The sequence below is a fragment of the Ascaphus truei genome, unplaced genomic scaffold, assembly GCF_040206685.1.
Source record: "Ascaphus truei isolate aAscTru1 unplaced genomic scaffold, aAscTru1.hap1 HAP1_SCAFFOLD_655, whole genome shotgun sequence".
NCBI lineage: Eukaryota > Metazoa > Chordata > Amphibia > Anura > Ascaphidae > Ascaphus > Ascaphus truei.
Window position 1 is genome coordinate 56,757 of NW_027456988.1, and position 15,977 is coordinate 72,733.

Below are 15,977 nucleotides of genomic sequence, written 5' to 3' on the forward strand. Positions count from 1 at the left end.
CGCCTGTTCCCCAGTTTCTCCCTTCTCACCTGTCCCCCAGTTTCTCCCTTCCCACCTGTTCCCCAGTTTCTCCCTTCCCACCTGTTCCCCAGTTTCTCCCTTCCCACCTGTTCCCCAGTTTCTCCCTTCCCACCTGTTCCCCAGTTTCTCCCTTCTCACCTGTCCCCCAGTTTCTCCCTTCCCACCTGTTCCCCAGTTTCTCCCTTCCCACCTGTCCCCCAGTTTCTCCCTTCCCACCTGTCCCCCAGTTGCTCCCTTCCCACCTGTTCCCCAGTTTCTCCCTTCCCACCTGTTCCCCAGTTTCTACCTTCCCACTTGTTCCCCAGTTTCTCCCTTCTCACCTGTCCCCCAGTTGCTCCCTTCCCAACTGTCCCCGTTTCTCCCTTCCCACCTGTTCCCCAGTTTCTCCCTTCCCACCTGTCCCCTTCTCACGCCCTGATCGTTCTCCCTTTGTGTCACACTGTCTTGTATTGTCGTTGTTTGGTGTAGTGTGTTAGTGTGTTTGTCTCGTCCTGATAACTGTTTGTGTGACTCCTGTCTCCGCTCCTTACACCGGGTGTAATTAGTGCGCCATTTTCCCTTTAAATTAGTATTTTTGTATTATCCATCACTTGAGCTGAGACATTATTTTGCACATATTGCACTTTAGATTCGCTTATAGATTGTATATAGGCGCTGTAATTGTCTTTTTATTTATAGAATTATTACAATACTCTAATATAAACAAACCACACGCATTGTATAGAAAAGTAATAACATTATTACTCAAAATAATACCACCATCAAAAAAAGAACAAAACATCACAGGTAACGTGCGCGGACAGAAAACTCTGTAACTTGCGCCCACCGGGGGCGCTGCTCACAGGTAACGTGCGCTCTGGAAGTATTCTCGTAGAGAACAGAAGTATTTCTTCAGCACAGCGGGGGTCTCCCGTCTGCAGGGGGGCCTGCGCTGGGGACGAGCGGCCACGAAAGGGTCTCCTCCCGCATCCGTGTACTTACTGCAAAGAGACTGCGCTGAGGGGGGGTGGCGGGAGTACCAGGGTAACAGGGTTCTGAGGATCTGGAGTACTAAAGCATTAGGAGTGCGAGTATGTAGGTGTAAGAATATAAGGGGTCTCTGGGATCGCAGAATATTACAGATCCGTGTTTTGGTTTTTTTAGTATTAGGTATGCTTCTGCGGGGTATTAGAGTATTAGCAGTCTGATTCTTGGGTATTAGCGGTCTGTGTCTCTCGAGTATTAGCGGTCTGTCTCTCTCGGGTATTAGAGTATTAGTGGTCTGTGTCTCTCGGGTATTAGTGTATTAGCGGTCTGTGTCTCTTGGGTATTAGCGGTCTGTGTCTCTCGGGAATTAGAGAATTAGCGGTCTGTGTCTCTCGGGTATTAGCGGTCTGTGTCTCTCGGGTATTAGAGTATTAGCGGTCTGTGTCTCTCGGGTATTAGAGTATTAGCGGTCTGTGTCTCTCGGGTATTAGCGGTCTGTGTCTCTCGGGTATTAGAGTATTAGCGGTCTGTGTCTCTCGGGTATTAGAGTATTAGCGGTCTGTGTCTCTCGGGTATTAGAGTATTAGCGGTATGTGTGGGAATGGGGTGTCCTCACCTCCGCAGGGAAGGGATGTTACTCCACACAATTACTTTGCTCCTGAGGGTCGCATCCTGTGTATCGCACACAACCACGGGATCTGTCTGAGAGAAGCGACGCTATGCGAGTAGTACAGGATACTGCGGGTGTAGTGGGAGTTAGTACAGGATGCTGTGCGTGTAGTGGGAGTGATTAGTACAGGATGCTGCGCGTGCAGTGGGAGTGATTAGTACAGGATGAGCGCGTGCAGTGGGAGTGAGTAGTACAGGATGCTGTGCGTGTAGTGGGAGTGATTAGTACAGGATGCTGCGCGTGTAGTGGGAGTGATTAGTACAGGATGCTGCGCGTGCAGTGGGAGTGATTAGTACAGGATACTGTGCGTGCAGTGGGAGTGAGTAGTACAGGATGCTGTGCGTGTAGTGGGAGTGATTAGTACAGGATACTGTGCGTGTAGTGGGAGTGATTAGTACAGGATACTGTGCGTGTAGTGGGAGTGATTAGTACAGGATGCTGTGCGTGCAGTGGGAGTGATTAGTACAGGATACTGTGTGTGTAGTGGGAGTGATTAGTACAGGATACTGTGCGTGTAGTGGGAGTGATTAGTACAGGATACTGCGCGTGTAGTGGGAGTGAGTAGTACAGGATACTGTGCGTGTAGTGGGAGTGAGTAGTACAGGATGCTGCGCGTGTAGTGGGAGTGATTAGTACAGGATACTGTGCGTGTAGTGGGAGTGAGTAGTACAGGATGCTGTGCGTGCAGTGGGAGTGAGTAGTACAGGATGCTGCGCGTGTAGTGGGAGTGATTAGTACAGGATACTGTGCGTGTAGTGGGAGTGATTAGTACAGGATACTGTGCGTGTAGTGGGAGTGATTAGTACAGGATACTGTGCGTGTAGTGGGAGTGATTAGTACAGGATACTGTGCGTGTAGTGGGAGTGATTAGTACAGGATGCTGCGCGTGTAGTGGGAGTGAGTAGTACAGGATACTGTGCGTGCAGTGGGAGTGAGTAGTACAGGATACTGTGCGTGTAGAGGGAGTGATTAGTACAGGATGCTGCGCGTGCAGTGGGAGTGATTAGTACAGGATGCTGCGCGTGCAGTGGGAGTGAGTAGTACAGGATACTGTGCGTGTAGTGGGAGTGAGTAGTACTGGATACAGAGCGTGTAGTGGGAGTGATTAGTACAGGATGCTGCGCGTGTAGTGGGAGTGAGTAGTACAGGATACTGTGCGTGCAGTGGGAGTGATTAGTACAGGATACTGTGCGTGTAGTGGGAGTGAGTAGTACAGGATGCTGCGCGTGTAGTGGGAGTGATTAGTACAGGATACTGTGCGTGTAGTGGGAGTGAGTAGTACAGGATTCTGTGCATGCAGTGGGAGTGAGTAGTACAGGATGCTGCGCGTGTAGTGGGAGTGATTAGTACAGGATACTGTGCGTGTAGTGAGAGTGATTAGTACAGGATGCTGCGCGTGCAGTGGGAGTGATTAGTACAGGATGCTGCGCGTGTAGTGGGAGTGAGTAGTACAGGATACTGTGCGTGTAGTGGGAGTGAGTAGTACAGGATGCTGCGCGTGTAGTGGGAGTGATTAGTACAGGATACTGTGCGTGTAGTGGGAGTGAGTAGTACAGGATGCTGTGCGTGCAGTGGGAGTGATTAGTGCAGGATGCTGTGCGTGCAGTGGGAGTAAGTAGTACAGGATACTGTGCGTGTAGTGGGAGTGAGTAGTACAGGATGCTGCTCGTGTAGTGGGAGTGATTAGTACAGGATGCTGTGCGTGTAGTGGGAGTGAGTAGTACAGGATACTGTGCGTGTAGTGGGAGTGAGTAGTACAGGATGCTGTGCGTGCAGTGGGAGTGATTAGTACAGGATGTGGTGTGTGTAGTGGGAGTGAGTAGTACAGGATACTGCGCGTGTAGTGGGAGTGAGTAGTACAGGATGCTGCACGTGTAGTGGGAGTGATTAGTACAGGATTCTGTGCGTGTAGTGGGAGTGATTAGTACAGGATACTGTGCGTGTAGTGGGAGTGATTAGTACAGGATGCTGTGCGTGAAGTGGGAGTGAGTAGTACAGGATACTGTGCGTGTAGTGGGAGTGAGTAGTACAGGATAATGCGCGTGTAGTGGGAGTGATTAGTACAGGATGCTGTGCGTGTAGTGGGAGTGATTAGTACAGGATGCTGCGCGTGTAGTGGGAGTGATTAGTACAGGATGCTGTGCGTGTAGTGGGAGTGATTAGTACAGGATGCTGCGCGTGTAGTGGGAGTGATTAGTACAGGATACTGTGCGTGTAGTGGGAGTGATTAGTACAGGATACTGTGCGTGTAGTGGGAGTGAGTAGTACAGGATGCTGCGCGTGCAGTGGGAGTGATTAATACAGGATGCTGTGCGTGTAGTGGGAGTGATTAGTACAGGATGAGGCGCGTGTAGTGGGAGTGATTAGTACAGGATACTGTGCGTGTAGTGGGAGTTAGTACAGGATGCTGTGCGTGTAGTGGGAGTGATTAGTACAGGATGCTGCGCGTGTAGTGGGAGTGAGTAGTACAGGATGCTGTGCGTGTAGTGGGAGTGATTAGTACAGGATACTGTGCGTGTAGTGGGAGTGATTAGTACAGGATACTGTGCGTGTAGTGGGAGTGATTAGTACAGGATGCTGTGCGTGCAGTGGGAGTGAGTAGTACAGGATGCTGCGCGTGCAGTGGGAGTGATTAGTACAGGATGCTGCGCGTGCAGTGGGAGTGAGTAGTACAGGATGCTGTGCGTGTAGTGGGAGTGAGTAGCACAGGATGCTGTGCGTGTAGTGGGAGTGATTAGTACAGGATCCTGTGCGTGCAGTGGGAGTGATTAGTACAGGATGCTGCGCGTGCAGTGGGAGTGAGTAGTACAGGATGCTGCGCGTGCAGTGGGAGTGAGTAGTACAGGATGCTGTGCGTGTAGTGGGAGTGATTAGTACAGGATACTGTGCGTGTAGTGGGAGTGATTAGTACAGGATGCTGTGCGTGTAGTGGGAGTGATTAGTACAGGATGCTGTGCGTGCAGTGGGAGTGAGTAGTACAGGATGCTGCGCGTGCAGTGGGAGTGATTAGTACAGGATGCTGCGCGTGCAGTGGGAGTGAGTAGTACAGGATGCTGTGCGTGTAGTGGGAGTGAGTAGCACAGGATGCTGTGCGTGTAGTGGGAGTGATTAGTACAGGATCCTGTGCGTGCAGTGGGAGTGATTAGTACAGGATGCTGCGCGTGCAGTGGGAGTGAGTAGTACAGGATCCTGTGCGTGTAGTGGGAGTGATTAGTACAGGATACTGTGCGTGTAGTGGGAGTGATTAGTACAGGATACTGTGCGTGTAGTGGGAGTGATTAGTACAGGATGCTGTGCGTGCAGTGGGAGTGAGTAGTACAGGATGCTGCGCGTGCAGTGGGAGTGAGTAGTACAGGATGCTGCGCGTGCAGTGGGAGTGAGTAGTACAGGATGCTGCGCGTGTAGTGGGAGTGATTAGTACAGGATACTGTGCGTGTAGTGGGAGTGAGTAGTACAGGTTACTGTGCGTGTAGTGGGAGTGAGTAGTACAGGATGCTGTGCGTGTAGTGGGAGTGATTAGTACAGGATGCTGCGCGTGTAGTGGGAGTGATTAGTACAGGATACTGTGCGTGTAGTGGGAGTGAGTAGTACAGGATACTGTGCGTGTAGTGGGAGTGAGTAGTACAGGATGCTGTGCGTGCAGTGGGAGTGAGTAGTACAGGATGCTGCGCGTGTAGTGGGAGTGATTAGTACAGGATACTGTGCGTGTAGTGAGAGTGATTAGTACAGGATGCTGCGCGTGCAGTGGGAGTGATTAGTACAGGATGCTGCGCGTGTAGTGGGAGTGAGTAGTACAGGATACTGTGCGTGTAGTGGGAGTGAGTAGTACAGGATGCTGCGCGTGTAGTGGGAGTGATTAGTACAGGATACTGTGCGTGTAGTGGGAGTGAGTAGTACAGGATGCTGTGCGTGCAGTGGGAGTGATTAGTGCAGGATGCTGTGCGTGCAGTGGGAGTAAGTAGTACAGGATACTGTGCGTGTAGTGGGAGTGAGTAGTACAGGATGCTGCGCGTGTAGTGGGAGTGATTAGTACAGGATGCTGTGCGTGTAGTGGGAGTGAGTAGTACAGGATACTGTGCGTGTAGTGGGAGTGAGTAGTACAGGATGCTGTGCGTGCAGTGGGAGTGATTAGTACAGGATGTGGTGTGTGTAGTGGGAGTGAGTAGTACAGGATACTGCGCGTGTAGTGGGAGTGAGTAGTACAGGATGCTGCACGTGTAGTGGGAGTGATTAGTACAGGATTCTGTGCGTGTAGTGGGAGTGATTAGTACAGGATACTGTGCGTGTAGTGGGAGTGATTAGTACAGGATGCTGTGCGTGAAGTGGGAGTGAGTAGTACAGGATACTGTGCGTGTAGTGGGAGTGAGTAGTACAGGATAATGCGCGTGTAGTGGGAGTGATTAGTACAGGATGCTGTGCGTGTAGTGGGAGTGATTAGTACAGGATGCTGCGCGTGTAGTGGGAGTGATTAGTACAGGATGCTGTGCGTGTAGTGGGAGTGAGCAGTACAGGATGCTGTGTGTGTAGTGAGTAGCACAGGATACTGTGCGTGTAGTGGGAGTGAGTAGTACAGGATGCTGCGCGTGCAGTGGGAGTGATTAATACAGGATGCTGTGCGTGTAGTGGGAGTGATTAGTACAGGATGAGGCGCGTGTAGTGGGAGTGATTAGTACAGGATACTGTGCGTGTAGTGGGAGTTAGTACAGGATGCTGTGCGTGTAGTGGGAGTGATTAGTACAGGATGCTGCGCGTGTAGTGGGAGTGAGTAGCACAGGATACTGTGCGTGTAGTGGGAGTGATTAGTACAGGATCCTGTGCGTGCAGTGGGAGTGATTAGTACAGGATGCTGTGCGTGCAGTGGGAGTGATTAGTACAGGATGCTGCGCGTGCAGTGGGAGTGAGTAGTACAGGATGCTGTGCGTGTAGTGGGAGTGATTAGTACAGGATACTGTGCGTGTAGTGGGAGTGATTAGTACAGGATGCTGTGCGTGTAGTGGGAGTGATTAGTACAGGATGCTGTGCGTGCAGTGGGAGTGAGTAGTACAGGATGCTGCGCGTGCAGTGGGAGTGATTAGTACAGGATGCTGCGCGTGCAGTGGGAGTGAGTAGTACAGGATGCTGTGCGTGTAGTGGGAGTGAGTAGCACAGGATGCTGTGCGTGTAGTGGGAGTGATTAGTACAGGATCCTGTGCGTGCAGTGGGAGTGATTAGTACAGGATGCTGCGCGTGCAGTGGGAGTGAGTAGTACAGGATGCTGTGCGTGTAGTGGGAGTGATTAGTACAGGATACTGTGCGTGTAGTGGGAGTGATTAGTACAGGATACTGTGCGTGTAGTGGGAGTGATTAGTACAGGATGCTGTGCGTGCAGTGGGAGTGAGTAGTACAGGATGCTGCGCGTGCAGTGGGAGTGAGTAGTACAGGATACTGTGCATGAAGTGGGAGTGAGTAGTACAGGATACTGTGCGTGTAGTGGGAGTGATTAGTACAGGATGCTGCGGGTGTAGTGGGAGTGATTAGTACAGGATGTGTGCGTGTAGTGGGAGTGATTAGTGCAGGATGCTGTGCGTGCAGTTGGAGTAAGTAGTACAGGATACTGTGCGTGTAGTGGGAGTGATTAGTACAGGATGCTGTGCGTGCGGTGGGAGTGAGTAGTACAGGATACTGTGCGTGTAGTGGGAGTGATTAGTACAGGATACTGTGCATGTAGTGGGAGTGAGTAGTACAGGATACTGTGCGTGTAGTGGGAGTGATTAGTACAGGATACTGTGCGTGTAGTGGGAGTGATTAGTACAGGATGCTGCGGGTGTAGTGGGAGTGATTAGTACAGGATGCTGTGCGTGCAGTGGGAGTGAGTAGTACAGGATACTGTGCGTGTAGTGGGAGTTAGTAGTACAGGATGCTGCGCGTGTAGTGGGAGTGATTAGTACAGGATGCTGCGGGTGTAGTGGGTGTGATTAGTACAGGATGCTGTGCGTGTAGTGGGAGTGAGTAGTACAGGATGCGGTGCGTGTAGTGGGAGTGAGTAGTACAGGATGCTGCGCGTGTAGTGGGAGTGATTAGTACAGGATGCTGCGCGTGTAGTGGGAGTGATTAGTACAGGATGCTGTGCGTGTAGTGGGAGTGAGTAGTACAGGATGCTGCGCGTGTAGTGGGAGTGATTAGTGCAGGATGCTGTGCGTGCAGTTGGAGTAAGTAGTACAGGATACTGTGCGTGTAGTGGGAGTGATTAGTACAGGATGCTGTGCGTGCGGTGGGAGTGAGTAGTACAGGATACTGTGCGTGTAGTGGGAGTGATTAGTACAGGATGCTGTGCATGTAGTGGGAGTGATTAGTACAGGATGCTGTGCATGTAGTGGGAGTGATTAGTACAGGATGCTGTGCGTGTAGTGGGAGTGATTAGTACAGGATGCTGTGCGTGTAGTGGGAGTGAGTAGTACAGGATGCTGCGGGTGTAGTGGGCGTGATTAGTACAGGATACTGTGCGTGTAGTGGGAGTGATTAGTGCAGGATGCTGTGCGTGCAGTGGGAGTAAGTAGTACAGGATACTGTGCGTGTAGTGGGAGTGATTAGTACAGGATGCTGTGCGTGCAGTGGGAGTGAGTAGTACAGGATACTGTGCGTGTAGTGGGAGTGATTAGTACAGGATACTGCGGGTGTAGTGGGAGTGATTAGTACAGGATGCTGTGCGTGTAGTGGGAGTGATTAGTACAGGATGCTGTGTGTGTAGTGGGAGTGAGTAGTACAGGATACTGTGCGTGTAGTGGGAGTGATTAGTACAGGATACTGTGCGTGTAGTGGGAGTGAGTAGTACAGGATACTGTGCGTGCAGTGGGAGTGATTAGTACAGGATGCTGTGCGTGCAGTGGGAGTGATTAGTACAGGATGCTGTGCATGTAGTGGGAGTGATTAGTACAGGATGCTGTGCGTGTAGTGGGAGTGATTAGTACAGGATGCTGTGCGTGTAGTGGGAGTGAGTAGTACAGGATACTGTGCGTGTAGTGGGAGTGATTAGTACAGGATGCTGCGGGTGTAGTGGGCGTGATTAGTACAGGATACTGTGCGTGTAGTGGGAGTGATTAGTGCAGGATGCTGTGCGTGCAGTGGGAGTAAGTAGTACAGGATACTGTGCGTGTAGTGGGAGTGATTAGTACAGGATGCTGTGCGTGCAGTGGGAGTGAGTAGTACAGGATGCTGTGCGTGTAGTGGGAGTGATTAGTACAGGATACTGCGGGTGTAGTGGGAGTGATTAGTACAGGATGCTGTGCGTGTAGTGGGAGTGATTAGTACAGGATGCTGTGTGTGTAGTGGGAGTGAGTAGTACAGGATACTGTGCGTGTAGTGGGAGTGATTAGTACAGGATACTGTGCGTGTAGTGGGAGTGATTAGTACAGGATACTGTGCGTGCAGTGGGAGTGATTAGTACAGGATGCTGCGCGTGTAGTGGGAGTGAGTAGTACAGGATACTGTGCGTGCAGTGGGAGTGATTAGTACAGGATGCTGTGCGTGCAGTGGGAGTGATTAGTACAGGATGCTGCGCGTGTAGTGGGAGTGATTAGTACAGGATACTGCGCGTGTAGTGGGAGTGAGTAGTACAGGATACTGTGCATGAAGTGGGAGTGAGTAGTACAGGATACTGTGCGTGTAGTGGGAGTGATTAGTACAGGATACTGCGGGTGTAGTGGGAGTGATTAGTACAGGATGCTGTGCGTGTAGTGGGAGTGATTAGTGCAGGATGCTGTGCGTGCAGTTGGAGTAAGTAGTACAGGATACTGTGCGTGTAGTGGGAGTGATTAGTACAGGATGCTGTGCGTGCGGTGGGAGTGAGTAGTACAGGATACTGTGCGTGTAGTGGGAGTGATTAGTACAGGATACTGTGCATGTAGTGGGAGTGAGTAGTACAGGATACTGTGCGTGTAGTGGGAGTGATTAGTACAGGATACTGTGCGTGTAGTGGGAGTGATTAGTACAGGATACTGCGGGTGTAGTGGGAGTGATTAGTACAGGATGCTGTGCGTGCAGTGGGAGTGAGTAGTACAGGATACTGTGCGTGTAGTGGGAGTTAGTAGTACAGGATGCTGCACGTGTAGTGGGAGTGATTAGTACAGGATGCTGCGGGTGTAGTGGGTGTGATTAGTACAGGATGCTGTGCGTGTAGTGGGAGTGAGTAGTACAGGATGCGGTGCGTGTAGTGGGAGTGAGTAGTACAGGATGCTGCGCGTGTAGTGGGAGTGATTAGTACAGGATGCTGCGCGTGTAGTGGGAGTGATTAGTACAGGATGCTGTGCGTGTAGTGGGAGTGAGTAGTACAGGATGCTGCGCGTGTAGTGGGAGTGAGTAGTACAGGATGCTGTGCGTGTAGTGGGTGTGAGTAGTACAGGATGCTGTGCGTGTAGTGGGAGTGAGTAGTACAGGATGCTGTGCATGTAGTGGGAGTGAGTAGTACAGGATGCTGTGCGTGTAGTGGGAGTGAGTAGTACAGGATGCTGTGCATGTAGTGGGAGTGAGTAGTACAGGATGCTGTGCATGTAGTGGGAGTGATTAGTACAGGATGCTGTGCGTGTAGTGGGAGTGAGTAGTACAGGATGCTGTGCATGTAGTGGGAGTGAGTAGTACAGGATGCTGTGCGTGTAGTGGGTGTGAGTAGTACAGGATGCTGTGCGTGTAGTGGGAGTGAGTAGTACAGGATGCTGTGCATGTAGTGGGAGTGAGTAGTACAGGATGCTGTGCGTGTAGTGGGAGTGAGTAGTACAGGATGCTGTGCATGTAGTGGGAGTGAGTAGTACAGGATGCTGTGCATGTAGTGGGAGTGATTAGTACAGGATGCTGTGCGTGTAGTGGGAGTGAGTAGTACAGGATGCTGTGCATGTAGTGGGAGTGAGTAGTACAGGATGCTGTGCGTGTAGTGCGGTCTGATACCTTGAAGTATTTCTGCGTTGCTGCGCGTCTCTCCTCCTCATCCAGCGTCAGGCTGTCCACAAACATCCAGAAGAAGGGTCTGTGTGCGTGTGCGTGTGCGTGTGCGGGGCGCGGGCGGGTGAAATTCAGGAGCAGGTGATACTGGTAAAAATACCAGGCTGTGGGTAACACTGCATTATCACACGTGTGTAACATGCAACACATGTAGCATCACACACATGAAACTCAATACATTGAACACACATGTTCCACACAACACTACATCACAACAAATATTTAACATGCAACTCTGCATCATCACGCATTTAACATACAATCTTTACACGTGTAACACTATTATAGATAACACGCATGTAACACACAACACATCTTCATAAATGATATCCCAAATGTGCAAGGTGACACTACATCATAAACACACATGTAACACACTTCGCAACATCATTACATATGTATAATATGCTTTACCTATTTATCTTCTACTAATCACCTCAAACGTGTTACACGCACCCCACACACGTGTTACACATGTTACGCACACCTCACACAGTGCTGTAGCAAGCTATCCCCCCTTCACATAGATTTACAGAGAGCTCCCCCCCCCCCACGTGTGTATGTAGTTAGCCGCTTCCCAACACACGTACATCGTTAGCTCCTCCCCTCACGTGTGCAGTTAGCTCCTCCCCTCACGTGTGCAGTTAGCTCCTCCCCTCACGTGTGCAGTTAGCTCCTCCTCTCCTTCAGGTGTCCCCACACACGTATGTGTAGCCCTGATGTTTGGCTATTATTCTGTCCTCCTCCTGGCAGTAAAGCCTGGTAAAGGTGGGTTGCCAGGAGCAGTGAGTCAGGGAAGGTAGTGTCATCAGGCCTTGTGTCCAATCAGAGGCACAGGGGCGGTGCTTACTGGATCTGTACTTAATGCATTGTACTTCCTGATTTAGCCAGTCTGCCTCTACCGTGAGTGAGAGGCCGGGTCACCCTACCTAAGGCTAAGGCCCCGCTGCACGCGTCCGCACGGCTGTCCTGCTTGTCGGCGGCGCGTGCAACTCACTGCACCGCGATCTGCCGTCTGCAGGAAACTTTTTCTGGCGCGGGGGGGAGGAGGGGCGTGGACAAAACGGTTGGGGGGGCACAGACAGGCACTCAGGCACACACGCACTCAGGCACACAGGCACACACGCACACAGGCACTCAGGCACACACGCACACACACAGACAGGCACTCAGGCACACACGCACTCAGGCACACAGGCACACACACAGACAGGCACTCAGGCACACACGCACACACACAGACAGGCACTCAGGCACACACGCACTCAGGCACACAGGCACTCAGGCACACACACAGACAGGCACTCAGGCACACACGCACTCAGGCACACAGGCACACACACAGACAGGCACACAGGCACACAGACAGGCACTCAGGCACACACACAGACAGGCACTCAGGCACACACACAGACAGGCACTCAGGCACACACACAGACAGGCACTCAGGCACACACACAGACAGGCACTCAGGCACACAGGCACACACACAGACAGGCACTCAGGCACACACGCACTCAGGCACACAGGCACACAGGCACACACACAGACAGGCACACAGGCACACACACAGACAGGCACTCAGGCACACACGCACACACACAGACAGGCACACAGGCACACACACAGACAGGTACTCAGGCACACACGCACTCAGGCACACACACAGACAGGCACACAGGCACACAGGCACACACACAGACAGGCACACAGGCACACACACAGACAGGCACACAGGCACACAGACAGGCACTCAGGCACACAGACAGGCACTCAGACACACAGACAGACAGGCACTCAGGCACACACACACACACACACAGACAGGCACTCACGCACTCACACACAGGCACTCACGCACTCACACACATAGACAGGCACTCAGGCACACACACACACAGACAGGCACTCACGCACTCACACACACAGACAGGCACTCAGGCACTCACACACACAGACAGGCACTCACGCACTCACACACACAGACAGGCACTCAGGCACACACACACACACACACAGACAGGCACTCACAAACACAGACAGGCACTCAGGCACACACACACACAGACAGGCACTCAGGCACTCACACACACAGACAGGCACTCAGGCACTCACACACACAGACAGGCACTCACTCACACACACAGACAGGCACTCACACAGGCACTCACGCACTCACACACACAGACAGGCACTCAGGCACACACACACACAGACAGGCACTCACACACACAGACAGGCACTCAGGCACACACACACACACACAGACAGGCACTCACACACACAGACAGGCACTCACGCACTCACACACACAGACAGGCACTCACGCACTCACACACACAGACAGGCACTCACGCACTCACATACACAGACAGGCACTCACGCACTCACACACACAGACAGGCACTCACGCACTCACACACACAGACAGATAGGCACACAGACAGACAGGCACTCACGCACTCACACACACAGACAGGCACTCAGGCACACACACACACACACACACACACAGACAGGCACTCACACACACAGACAGGCACTCAGACACACACACACACACACACACACACACACACACACACACACACACACACACACACACACACACACACACACACACACACACACACACACAGACAGGCACTCAGGCACTCACACACACAGACAGGCACTCACACACACAGACAGGCACTCAGGCACTCACACACACAGACAGGCACTCACGCACTCATACACACAGACAGGCACTCAGGCACACACACAGACAGGCACTCACACACACAGACAGGCACTCACGCACTCACACACACAGACAGGCACTCACGCACTCACACACACAGACAGGCACTCAGGCACACACACACACACACACACACACACACACACACACACACACACACACACACACACACACACACACACACACACACACAGACAGGCACTCACGCACTCACACACACAGACAGACAGGCACACACACAGACAGGCACTCACTCACACACACAGACAGGCACTCACGCACTCACACACACAGACAGACAGGCACTCACACACACAGACAGGCACTCACACACACAGACAGGCACTCAAGCACACACACACACACACACACAGGCACTCAGGCACTCACACACACAGACAGGCACTCACGCACTCACACACACAGACAGGCACTCACACACACAGACAGGCACTCACGCACCCACACACACAGACAGGCACTCAGGCACTCACAAATACACACGAGGGGGTGAATCGGAGCCTGGGGAATCGGAGCAGGGGGGGAATCGGAAGGGGGATCGCTGACACAGCTCGGCAGGCGAATTAACCCCGTCACTGCTAGGGGGGCCTTCAACCCAATACTTAGGTGCTGACATTGTCCCGCAGTACATGAGCAGCGCGTACAATGGCACCCCCCCCCCCCCCCGCGAAGAGGAGAGAGTCTGTGGGAGGGAGCAGGGGGGGAATCGGAAGGGGGACCCCCCCCCGCGAAGAGGAGAGTCTGTGGGAGGGAGCAGGGGGGGGAATCGGAAGGGGGACCCCCCCCCGCGAAGAGGAGAGTCTGTGGGAGGGGGAAGGGGGACCCCCCCCCCCGCGAAGAGGAGAGAGTCTGTGGGAGGGAGCAGGGAGGGGAATCGGAAGGAGGACCCCCCCCCCACCCGCGAAGAGGAGAGAGTCTGTGGGAGGGAGCAGGGGGGGAATCAGAAGGAGGATCCCCCCCCCCGCGAAGAGGAGAGAGTCTGTGGGAGGGAGCAGGGGGGGAATCGGAAGGGGGACCCCCCCCCGCGAAGAGGAGAGTCTGTGGGAGGGAGCAGGGGGGGGAATCGGAAGGGGGACCCCCCCCCCGCGAAGAGGAGAGTCTGTGGGAGGGGGAAGGGGGACCCCCCCCCCCGCGAAGAGGAGAGAGTCTGTGGGAGGGAGCAGGGGGGGAATCGGAAGGGGGACCCCCCCCCCCCCCGCGAAGAGGAGAGAGTCTGTGGGAGGGAGCAGGGGGGGGAATCGGAAGGAGGACCCCCCCCCCCCACCCGCGAAGAGGAGAGAGTCTGTGGGAGGGAGCAGGGGGGGAATCGGAAGGAGGATCCCCCCCCCCCCCGCGAAGAGGAGAGTCTGTGGGAGGGAGCAGGGGGGGAATCGGAAGGAGGACCCCCCCCCCCACCCGCGAAGAGGAGAGAGTCTGTGGGAGGGAGCAGGGGGGGAATCGGAAGGAGGATCCCCCCCCCCCGCGAAGAGGAGAGTCTGTGGGAGGGAGCAGGGGGGGGAATCGGAAGGGGGACCCCCCCCCCGCGAAGAGGAGAGAGTCTGTGGGAGGGAGCAGGGGGGGAATCGGAAGGGGGACCCCCCCCCCCCCGCGAAGAGGAGAGAGTCTGTGGGAGGGAGCAGGGGGGGAATCGGAAGGGGGACCCCCCCCCCCCCGCGAAGAGGAGAGAGTCTGTGGGAGGGAGCAGGGGGGGAATCGGAAGGGGGACCCCCCCCCCCGCGAAGAGGAGAGAGTCTGTGGGAGGGAGCAGGGGGGGGAATCGGAAGGGGGACCCCCCCCCGCGAAGAGGAGAGAGTCTGTGGGAGGGAGCAGGGGGGGAATCGGAAGGGGGACCCCCCCCCCCGCGAAGAGGAGAGAGTCTGTGGGAGGGAGCAGGGGGGGAATCGGAAGGAGGCCCCCCCCCCCGCGAAGAGGAGAGAGTCTGTGGGAGGGAGCAGGGGGGGAATCAGAAGGAGGCCCCCCCCCCCTCGCGAAGAGGAGAGAGTCTGTGGGAGGGAGCAGGGGGGGAATCAGAAGGAGGCCCCCCCCCCCCGCGAAGAGGAGAGAGTCTGTGGGAGGGAGCAGGGGGGGAATCGGAAGGAGGCCCCCCCCCCCCCCCCCCCCCGCGAAGAGGAGAGAGTCTGTGGGAGGGAGCAGGGGGGGAATCAGAAGGAGGCCCCCCCCCCCCGCGAAGAGGAGAGAGTCTGTGGGAGGGAGCAGGGGGGGAATCGGAAGGAGGCCCCCCCCCCCCGCGAAGAGGAGAGAGTCTGTGGGAGGGAGCAGGGGGGGAATCGGAAGGAGGACCCCCCCCCGCGAAGAGGAGAGAGTCTGTGGGAGGGAGCAGGGGGGGGAATCGGAAGGGGGACCCCCCCCCCCCCGCGAAGAGGAGAGAGTCTGTGGGAGGGAGCAGGGGGGGAATCGGAAGGGGGACCCCCCCCCCCCGCGAAGAGGAGAGAGTCTGTGGGAGGGAGCAGGGGGGGAATCGGAAGGAGGCCCCCCCCCCGCGAAGAGGAGAGAGTCTGTGGGAGGGAGCAGGGGGGGAATCGGAAGGAGGACCCCCCCCCGCGAAGAGGAGAGAGTCTGTGGGAGGGAGCAGGGGGGGGAATCGGA

The 15,977-nt window shown here is 54.4% G+C and overlaps 1 protein-coding gene across 1 annotated transcript in view; it reads right to left on the reverse strand.

Annotated features, from left to right (window-relative positions):
- Positions 1–718: 718 nt before the first annotated feature.
- DNMT3L (DNA methyltransferase 3 like) overlaps positions 719–15,977 on the reverse strand; it is a 92,611-nt gene continuing 77,352 nt past the window's right edge. Inside the window, exons 11-13 of the mRNA XM_075584574.1 lie at positions 10,574–10,731; positions 1,604–1,689; positions 719–1,001 (exon numbers count right to left, since the gene is read on the reverse strand). The gene's annotated coding sequence lies outside the window, so the exon portion shown is untranslated. The remainder of the gene's footprint in view (positions 1,002–1,603; positions 1,690–10,573; positions 10,732–15,977) is intronic.